The sequence below is a fragment of the Amborella trichopoda genome, chromosome 3 (assembly GCF_054954075.1).
Source record: "Amborella trichopoda isolate Santa Cruz 75 chromosome 3, AtrichopodaSantaCruz75HAP2 v2.0, whole genome shotgun sequence".
NCBI classification, from domain to species: domain Eukaryota; kingdom Viridiplantae; phylum Streptophyta; class Magnoliopsida; order Amborellales; family Amborellaceae; genus Amborella; species Amborella trichopoda.
Window position 1 is genome coordinate 14,432,766 of NC_142338.1, and position 11,975 is coordinate 14,444,740.

The following is an 11,975-nucleotide window of genomic DNA, read 5'->3' on the forward strand; positions in this document are numbered from 1 at the left end:
GAGAGAAAAAGATATGCATACATATATAAGATTGTTTGCATGATTATTAGAGATTTTTGGGAGAGTGCATACATATCTAAGATTGTTTGCATGATTATTAGAGATTTTTGGAAGAGCGAAAGAAAGTAGAAATTTTAGGAAGATAGAGATTGTTTCCCTATCTTAATTTGAAAAATAGGATACATTTTTCCCTTATTTTTTTATTTCAAATTTCTTAAAATGGGTACTTATTCCAACTCAAATTCCAAACAGAAAAAGATATGCATTAGATTGTTTCCATATCCAAAAGGATTCTCCATCCAATAGCATAATAACCTCTCTCAATGCATGCACGCCCCTCACTCTCTATTTCTCTCACATTAATTAGGGTTTTGATGTTATAGAAGTTAGGAAACCCTAAAGGGGGCACGCCCAAGCTATTTTTGCTCAATATTAGCTTCTACTTATTTTTTGTTATATTTCGCTCTCTTTGATGCATACATCTTCCTTACTCTCAATTAGATACGACATGTCTTTTGCTTTTTGCCTTGGCCCTCTAGGGTTTGGTGATGACGGCAAGGAACGGATCATGGCAAATCTCTCGTTTGTAATGATTGTCACTTATTCTAATCGTGTGACTTATTCCACATGGAATCTCCCATTAGCATTAGGATTTTTGAGAAATTGTATTATAATATAGAATTTAAGAGAGATTGTAATACAATTATACAGTTATTACTAGTAAGTGAGAGGAAGCAAATTACTTTCCACAAGCATATCATGTCTCCATGTTTACTAGAGTGTACTACAATGGACGGACTATGATTAAATAAAATAAATATTTTACACGTAATTCCCGGCAACGGAAAGATTACCTTCTTCTTCGTCAAAAAAAAAATTTTACACGTAATATAATACAAACTCTAATCATTATTTTAATAATCCTAGCCATCTATCTTTTTGGTAGTACTATGGAACTATTGTTTTGCTCAATATTAAAAAAAAACAGATTGGTGATCTAGATCGGTGGATTGGCGGTTTGGAACAGTGGATCTTCAAGATCGATCTATCCGGCCTTAAAAAAATTCAAAAAGGTATTAAAAGTTGTAAATATATTTTTAATTTTTTTTTATTTTAAAAATAAGGGTAGTGCATTACAGACCTTCAATATTTTGCAAAAATACCTAAGTTTTGAGACACTTTTTCTTGTCTAAGTGTCTATTTTATATTAATTTTAATACAACACTTTTACAAAAAAAATTATTATTTATTTTGTGATTTTTTGTAAAGAACGAGGGAGAAAGTGATATTTTGTGAAGAATGAGGGAGAAAGTGTATATTGTCTACATGGTTAGTACGAAATGCGTATATTATAATCAATATGTATTGGAAGGGTAGGTGCAATATCCTATATTTTATAGTCAGTGTTAATATAGTATAGGTATCTATGATTTCCTTACATTCGTATCATATGTTATTTGTCTATATAAGACAAGTTTGTCTATATAAGACACAAAGTTATCTTCAGAGAAACCTGAGATTCTAACATGGTATCAAAGCCAGAGATCATCTTCACCTTTTTTTATTTTGTTTCTTTATACGAGTCTATTCTTCTGCTATTGATTGTTCGTCTCTGTTTTTATATGAGATTGATCCATTATGTTCTTGACTGTTTTTCTGTCTTTGGTGAAGATCTAAAGTTCTTTGTCTATTGCTGAAGTTTGTTGATCTATTGTTGCTCTGGTGCGCTTTGTGTTTTCCTTTTATTTATGAGGCTAGATTATCAGTCGTAGCTCGAGCCTGATTGTTGTTGCCTTATGTTTTTGAGGTTTGCTCACCAGTCTTGAATCTCACCATTTCAAGCTCTGATTCTATTAAGCATCTCACAATCAAAGCCAACCATTTCAAGCTCTGATTCTAGTAAGTATCTCACAATCAAAGCCACACAGATCTGTTAATTTTCATTTCCAAGTTGCATCCCGACCTCTCATTTCATGCTTTGATCAAACAATCTGAGCATGACAACCATTACTTCTATTGGTCTGCATTGTGCAGCTGAAGATACAACTACTCGTTTTGGAATCTTATTATGCAAACTCCAACTACTGTCTTTCAAGCATCTTGAGTTTGAGGGGGAGTGTTATGGGAGTTGTAATAGAAATTGTCATTGTAGAATGTAAGACAAGTAGGAAAATGTATATTACATGTACCAAAATAAGAAATTGCATACTACTCCATTGTATTATCATTATATATACAATGAAATAACCATCACAAGAAATTGTGTGGGGCACAATTATCTTCTAAAAAATTCCTTTCTCTCTTTAGAATTCTTTATGGTATATGAGTGATCACCGATCCTCTCAATCTTCCATCTTGTAGTAGTTTCTCTCAATCCAATGCATGCAAAAAACCCTCCTTCTTTATGGTTATTTATTTCTAGATGGTTAGTGTTGCAACATTAAGAAGAGAGCTCTTTAATAATCAACAACACTGAACTTTGCAAAATCGATAAGGGAATCATCAATCATTTTCCATAAACTTGAAGATCAAGAAACCCATCCATCCTTGTCCAATACCTCCATATGTCCATCCTAGGTTTGCATCTCTCTCATATTTGTCAAAGCCCTTTATTATTGTTTTTTATTTTATTTTATTTTCTTCACTACTCTTTCACACCTTTATACCCATCAAAACCCACTATCTCTCATGTCCATTATATCTATCAAACCAATCATGGTGATTTTCTGATAGTATCCATCAAACCAATCATGGTGCTTTCTGATAGCATTGTCTCCTTCTATCTCTTGCAAACCGTCTCATTGCCCCTGAGTACTTAAACCCCCACATTCGAGAAGCTCAAATTGTGCAATCGAAAAGCCTATTCCCCCTCTCTCTAGAAGTTTCATCTAAAATGTTTAGAAATCTCTCTCTTCTTTTCATTTTTCATTTTTATTATTTCACCATTTTCCGTGACACATACCTCTTATCCCCTCAAATACCTCTTATCCCAATGGATAACTCATCCTCTTCAAATAAATGTCCTTATCCCTCCACCCTTAATATAGGAAATTTTATGTCTATTAAACTAACACAAAATAATTGTCTATTATGGGAAACCCAAATGCTATCTCATTGAGAATTAGGAATTGAGAATTAGGAACTTTTTGGATTCATTAATGGTGATTGCTCTACACCAAGTTAAAAAATATCATCGTTTAATGGTGTAGACATGAGGGTGCATCCCTAGTATGAGGGAACACCCAAGTGGATCACACTCTCTTCATGTTTGACTTATAATATGAAGGGAAGTGGAGAAATGTTACACCTCTTCATGATGGGGTTACACTTCTTCATGAGGTTACATCTCTTCATAAGGTTACAACTCTTCATGAGGGGGTTACACCTCTTCATGAGGTTATAACTCTTCATGAGGTTACACCTCTTCATGAGAGGGCACTTTCTCTCATTATAAATGGGGGAGGAGTGGAGGTCAATATATACAACACAACACACACAAGAAAGGTGTGAGAGCTCATATTGAGAGATAGAAAAAAAGTGTGAGAGAGAGTACAATCCCCCTCTTTTTTGAGATCTAAGCAGAGATCCCGCCCAGAGTGCTAAAGAGTTATGCGTAAGGGTGGAGTTTGGACTACTCCTATCGCATCTGTTGGAGTGTTCGTGAGTTTCCACCTCGCTCGAGATTTGCGGTGTGGAATTGATTTCGGCAACTCTAGTAGTTGTCGAACGTGCCTATGTGAGTTGATCATTCATCTCCACATTTGTTCACCAAAATTATTATGCGAACACTTAGGTATGATACCCGATTTTTTATTATTTTATTTTGCTTCCGCTTCAGCCGTTGGACTGTATTTTTTCCAACATTGGTATCAGAGCCATCGTGAAGCCGGGTTCCCGATTGTGCTCGCATAACCATTCGCGCCTTACTTGTGAAGGCTTGGCTGTGGTTGGCCTATGATGATGCAAAGTGCACATAATGGTTATATTAAAACCATAGTGCATTATGCAATCTTCGTAGTCGTATTGGCCTTATGCATCAAGTTGAGGGATCCTAGACCATGAGGATCATGGCTAACTAATCCTGATAAGCCTTATATGCTAAGTCGTGCGTAGTGGGCTTTACTCATCTTTTTGGTATGTCAAGGCCGCATAAAAGGATATTTTTTTTAGTGAGAGTGCATCTAGAAAGGTGTACCGCTTGCAAATTGTGAGGTATTTGAGATACTAAATCCAAGAAAAAAATTTGATATTGATTACAAGCAAGAGTTCAATGTGGCCATGCAAAATTTTCATATCAAGACTTTTAAAGGTCAAGTTTTTTTAAGTAGCTGAACAATTAACAAGCGTAAAAAATGATAATCTAAGTGTCATCATGTATCAAACAAACCATGTGACATCCATATTAATTAGTGGAATTTAGTTGTTTTGACTTAAAATGACTTCTAAAAATATGATTGTGAATCTCACTAAAGGTGAAAAGTTGAATGGGAGTAATTTTCCTATGTGGCATAGGAAAATGCAATACCTTCTAAATGAGCAATGTACACTTGAACACCTATCTATCATTAAGCAAAAACTTGAACAAGGTGCCGCTGAAGAACTTGTCCGTGAATATGAGGCATGGGATAATACTGACCATAGCACTCGCTTTACTTTGCTAAGTTCTATGGTTGATGACCTCATTCGTAAATTCGAGGGATTCACCACGGGAAAAGCCATGTGGGATGCGCTTCGGCATAAGTATGCTGGCACTTCCGCTGCTCGGTTACGAGCCTTATCTGTGGCTTTTAAGAGATACAAAATGCCTCCAAATGTGTCGATGGCGAACCATGTCCGAAAAATGTCTCAAATGATACACGACCTAGAGGCAGCTAGAAACAAACTCAGTCACGAGCAACAGATGCTCAGATTGCTTAGGTCTCTTCCATAATCTTGGGAAAACATAAAGTCATTGATGCTACATAATGAAGCTGTAACAACTTTTTCCCAACTTTCTCATCACCTTGAGATAAAAGCTGAGTTCAACTCATCTTCTAGAGTTGGAATCGCTCCAGCAGGCCTCGAGGTCGTAAACCTCGAGGTAAGTTTAGGAATGGGGCACCTCAAAAGAAGGAGCAACCTAAGCAAGAGGCTGAGAAAAAGAAAAAGGTCAGGCATAGACACGAGAGGCGCACAAGGGACAAATCTGAAATAACTTGCACAATTGCAAGAAGAAGGGCCACTATGCACGTGAATGTCCTGAATCTAGAAAGATACGAATTGATTTCCATAACTATGCAAATATTTGCACTTAAGTGCTTCTTGCTCATTCACAATTTACTGGATAAATTGTGGATTCAGGAGTGACAAGACATATAACAAGGGATCGAGAAGGGTTCGTTGAGCTCCAAACTTTATCGGTTGGAAGTTAGAAGATCTTCATGGAGAATTACGCATCAAAGAATGTGCTAGGGGTTGGAACTTACCAATTCCGATTCCAAAGTAGACGGATCATTCTTCTCCATGACGTCATTTATGTTCCCAGAATGATAAAAAGCTTGCTTTCAGTTCTATGTCTAGTTAGATACGGTTGCTTAATCAGTTTCATACTTAATTATGTTACCTTTCTATTTTCAGATGGTTTTCACTGCTATGGCCAGATTTTTAATGACTTATTTATTTTGGATAATAATAATATTAAATTTTCCCCTCTTTTTACTTATATGATATCGTCATCCTTTTCCACCTCTTCTATTATATACAACTCCATAATGTGGCATGCTAGGCTTGCTCGTATAGGAAAAGTAGGATGATCCAGTTAGCCAAAGAATGATTGTTGCCTTTATCCAAAATGGACATACCGATCTGTGAATCATGTATAGCCAGAAAATCAACTAGAAAGCTATTTTTTAAAGCAAAAAGAGCAATCGATCTTCTAGACATAATACATTCTGACATTTGTGGTCCATTTAATAGATGGCCCATGACGGTTCGTGTTATTTTATCACATTTATCAATGATTATTCTCGCTATAGATATGTATACATAATCTCGCATAAATCGCAAGCAATAGATTGCTTTCGCCATTTTATGTTAGAGGGTGAAAATCAGTTGAACAGAAGAATTAAAGTTCTTCATACCGATCGAGGGCAAGAATACTTAGTTGATCAATTTAAAAAGGGAATCCGAAGACAAGAGATGATGTCCTACACTCCACAACAAAATAGTATTGCAGAAAGAAGGAATCCTACTATGTTGGACATGATGAGGTCTATGATGACTCACACCAACCTCCCAATATCATTTTGAGGAGATGCACTACTCACTGCGATAAATATCTTAAACCGAGTGCCATCAAAATTCGTTCTCGATACTCTTTATGAGTTATGGATAGGTAGAAAGCCAGATCTTTCTCATTTACGTCCTTGAGGGTCAGCTGCACATGTTCACATCCCTTCTCAATTGATAGAAAAACTAGACAGGCGGTCTCTAAAATGCATTTTTATTAGATATTCTGAGAACTCGAAGGGATATGTGTTCTGTCAAGAACATGATGGTGGTGGGATGAAAGTAATAGAATCTCGCGATGTAGATTTTATAGAGATAAAAATTCCCTAACAAGAAGCGGTCTCGTATGTCTGGAGAGCTTTATGAAGAGCCTGAATATCATACAGACATTGAGATAGTTCCTTCACTTGAGGGTAATAGTGGGAGTCTTCCCATGATTGTCAATGATAGTGGGAGTGAACTACTGGTTGAGAATGAGCATATGACGCATATTGATTCACCGACCGTGCTAGAGACACCTATTGAGAGTAGATGGCAGGTTGAACTTTGAAAAATTCAACGTGAGAAAGTTCCTCGTAGGCACTTCGAAGTAGAGGGTCTCACATGCATTTCACTTGATGTTGATGAACTTAGCTCATTCCAAGAGGCCTTAAATTCTCCTACTGTAGACCACTGGATGTCTGTTATGAAAGATGGGCTTAGTTTTATGAAGCAGAATCAAGTCTGAGAACTTGTGGATCTGCCGCCTAATAGAAGATCAATTGGAAACAAATGGGTCTTGAAAATCAAGAGGAATGTAGATGGAACTATAGATAAGTATAAAGCTCGTTTAGTGGTGCAAGGGTTTACTCAAGTTGAAGGAATGGACTACGATAAGACATTCCCCCCGGTGGTGAGAATAGCCTCGATTCGCTTAATCCTAGCAATCGTCACACATATGAACCTAGAACTTTTCCAAATGAATGTAAAGATTGCTTTTCTAAATGGTGACTTGATGGAAGAGATCTATATGGAGCAACCTAAAGGTTTTGTAGCCTCTGGCATTGAGCGTAAAATGTACAAGCTCAAGAAGTCCATATATGGTCTCAAACAGCAAACAGTCATCAAGAGAATGGTATATCAAATTTCATAGGGCTATAATGACTTATGGTTTTGAAATGCTTCAAAAAGACCATTATGTATAAATTAAGAAATATAAGAAAAGCATCCAAATATTGTCTCTGTATGTTGACGATATTCTATTAGCTGGGAATGACCTGAAGCAACTTGTTGCCACGAAGGAGTAGTTGTCCTCTAAATTTAAGATGAAGGACATGGGTGAGGCGAGTTACATAGTCGGTGTTAAGATACATCGAAATCGCTTTCAAAGGTTTCTTATTATGTCACAAGAAACATATGTCCAAAGGATTCTTGAACGATTTCATATGCAAGACTCGAAACCCATAGATACTCTAGTTGAGAAAGAGCATACTATAAGTCTTGACATGTGTTCGTAAGACAGAAACTGAGAGGAACAAAATGTCACATGTTCCATATACAAGTGCAGTTGGTAGTTTGATGTATGCGATGCTCTACACGTGTCCAGATATTGCCTATGCAGTGGGTCTTGTTAACCGACACTAGAGTAATCCAGGACAAGGTCATTGACAAACAATGAAGAGGATTTTTCGATATTTTCGAGGAACCTCGAGTGAAGTGCTATGTTTTCAAGGAACCGATTTGAGATTACCGGGATATAGTGACATTAGTTGGGCAGCAAACTTAGATGAACGTAAATCGATTTCAGGTTATGTCTTCTTGTTAGGAGGCGGTACAGTCTCATGCTATAGCAAGAAGCAGTCATGTGTTGCTCTCTCCACTATGGAGTCTGAATACATTGCTTGTAATGGAGCAGTACAAGAAGCGGTATGGTTGAGAAGATTACTAAGGAATTTAGGTGTTGACGCGACTGGTAATGAGCTTGTCACTGTATTTTGTGATAATACAGCGGCACTTGCTTTTGCAAAAGACCTAAAATACCATGGAAAGTCAAAACATATTGATGTTAGATATTACTATATTCGAGACATTATTGCACATAATCAGGTGGTGTTAACTCATATTCCTATAACTAAAATGATGGCGGGTCCCTTGACTAAGATAATTGTCAAGGCCACACATCAGACTCATGTAAGAACTATAGGCGTCAGGATCCTCTGAGTTTAGAGGATCTTGATACACTATTATAAGAAATATGAATGTTATTTTGTGTTATAATGAATTGTTTGTACACTTTAATTCACACATAGTAGAGATTATCATTTAATTTGTTTGCAGGTCAAAGCTCACTACTCGCATCAGCTACCAGCAATTTTTGGGATATTGGAGGATGAGATATATACGTGATGTATTTATCGCCTCAACCAAGCGTTTGAGATGAGATTCTATAAGGGAATTGCCATGATCAATTCAAATTGACATCCCGAAAATCATGTAGCCTGTAAGTAGCCAGGGATAAACATCAAGGATGTTCAAGTTGACACATGGATATGACTGTGGGGTGTTAGGTGGTGACCAGTTGCATGGTGTTGATTCCGACACACATTTGATGTGATCCACCATGATGTGTGATTCATACCGCATATGTAATATAAGTGACCAAAACACCTACTTGTATAGAAAAGAAGATCATATTCCTTTTTGCCATTATGCGAGGCTAATAAGTAGGTGACCCATGATGCTCTTGTGGACCTTAGATTGCATTAAGAAACTTTACTTCGATCATTCACTTTGGCATGTACTCTTTAAGGTCAAGTATAAGACTCGTCTGAGACATTATTGAGACAATGGTCGGGGTCAGAGTAGAATAATGTATGTTGTAAGGGAATACCATTTGATATCACATTCTATTTTGATACCACAAGAAAACAATGCATATTATGCGCGCATTGACAATGATTATGTATGAATGGGCTAAGTAATCTTTTGAGCTGGGCTCATTAGGGATTAGTTGAGAACTTAGTTCGGTATGGTCGAGTCTAGGGCAAGTGGAGCAGTTTTTGTTTTGCAAGTATTGGAGAGATGAGGTGTTCCATGCCAGTTGGTTGGAAACTTGGTATGGCTCTCTCTAACAGAATGTTTGCTGCAGTAGCTTGCACACCGTATTTTTCCCTTTGTATGAAAAAATACTCATGATGCAATAATGAGTGACAACTCTTATTTGAGCATATAACCCTCCTACATACAGGATGAGTGGGAGATGTAGACATGAGGGTGCATCCCTGGTGTGAGGGGATACCCAAGTGGACCACACTCCCTTCATGTTTGACTTACAACATTAAAGGAGGTGTGAAAATGTTACACCTCTTCATGGGGTTACACCTCTTCATGAGGTTACACTTCGTCATAATGTTACACGTCTTCATAAGGGGGTTACACCTCTTTATGAGATGACACTTTCTCTCATTATAAAAGGGGAGGGGTGGAGGTCTCCGTAGATATATAACACAACACACACAAGAAAAGTGTGAGAGCACCTTTTGAGATATAGAGAAAAAGTGAGAGATAGAGTACAATCCCCCTCCCATTTTAGATCGAAGTCGAGATCCGGCCTTGAGTGATAAAGAGTTGTGCGTGAGAGTCGAGTCTGGACATCTCCTATCACATCTATTGGAGTGTTTGTGAGTTTCTACCTCGCTCGGGATTCGCGGTGTGGAATTGATTTCGGCAACTCTAGTAGTTGTCGAACGTGCCTACGTGAGTTGATCATTCCTCTCTACATTTGTTCACCAAAATTGTTGTACGAGCACTCAAGTATGATACCCGATATTCGGTTATTTTATTTTGCTTCCACTTCAGCCGTTGGACCGTATTTTTTCCAACAGATGGTAAGAGCAAAATCAAAAACCCATACTACAAATCAAGGCTAAAGTCCAACTGGCCTCTTAAAATCTGGATCACAGGGACATTATCGGAAGAGCATCTTAACCTTATTGTTGGCCTCAATACTTCTGCAGAAGTTTGGAAATGCCTGAAGAATGCCTATGTAGGTAATTCTCAAGCTAGGGAGTTCCAACTTACCCAACATGTCCAACTCTGCAAGAAAGAAAATTCAACCCTATCGGAATAAATATGTAAATTCAAGAGTATTTGTGATGATTTGGTGGCTATTGGAAAACATTTACCAGATGGAAATAAGGCATTTTGGTTTCTTAATGGACTTGGTTCAAACAAGAGAGTTTTGTTATCACTATGCTTAAACCTGTGATTCCTTCATATTTTGAAATTATATATCTTCTTTAAAGTTATGGGATTAAAGATCACCCCCATGTCTTTGACGCATACACGTCTCCAAATCAAAATATGGCCTTTGTTGGACAATTTTTTTTTAGATCCAATAGAGGTAACCAGAACTACAAAGGTAGAGGGAGAAACAACTTGTAGTGGTTCTTTCATTGTATATATGATGGTAATACAATGATGTAACATGCACTTTCCTATCTTGTACATGCAATATACATTTTCCTATTTATATTACATTCTATAATGACAATATTTTGTTTCCTGCATAGCTTTTTTAAGGAACATGTTTTTATGGAACAACCTCTTAGACTTATGAGCTCAAAATATCCAAATCATGTTTGCAAATTAGAAAGAGCTTTATATGATCTCAAGCAAGCACATCGGGCTTGGAAATTATCCCTTTTGAACCAAAAATTCTTTAAGATGGAACTAAAGAAACAAAAGTTGTAATTAAGGTGAAAGGTGACGTATGTGAGAAAGTACATGTTACATATACAGAATGGCTATCAATTCAAAAAGAGTCGTGGGTTGTTTAACAAATCGATCTAATGTAGAATATCGAGGAGTTAGTCGAGGAAAGATATATGGGAAGGACAACTATTGGTGAGTGGAAAACTCGTTTAGACGGCTTGATCAAATTAAATTAGAAGTTCTCATGGTAATCCAAGACAAGCTCGGATTGGTGGGTTATTAGATAATAGGAATATATGTAAAAATATTATGGCCCTGCGGGGACTGTAACAACAAATGAGGCGGAGTTAAGGCCTACTTCACAAAGAGTGACGATAACCAAGGAGTTTAATATGAAGGTAATTGTAGAAGGTAACTCTTTATATGTTAATTGTTAATATGGTGCGTCAATTATTCATGTATATAGGTAAAAAAATTTCATCAGCGAAGATGGGAGTTACTACTAGTAGGCCAACCGTTTGTTAGGGGGAATAAAGTTTTGAAATTGTATTTAGGACGTTTTGTATCTAAAAATGATTGTTTTTGTGATCTGATGGCTACGTATTTTGACTGTTGTAAGATATAATTTCTTTGAGCAATAATGTTTGTTTTAACTTTTATTAAATTGGGGTTGTGTATGAGAGAGAGAGAGAGCACTTTATCTCAACTAGGAACTTCTGTCAAGATAGCTCATTGTGACACACCAAGTTGTCCATACGATACTTTGTACGATATGTATACAATAGTGTCAAATTTTTTTATCACTTAGATCGAGAAGGTTCTAGAGAGATCTAAGTGGTTCATGAGAGGTCTAGAAGGGCTTCTAGAATCAACCTAAGGAAAGAGCTAGAAAGGTCTAGAACATTGTCCGCTAGATTGTTCCTAACCATTGTATACTTGATAATTGTACATAATCTTGATCGTTCATTGTAAGACCAAGAGCCTATATAAGGAGGAGGGCTCCTCATTTAGGAGGC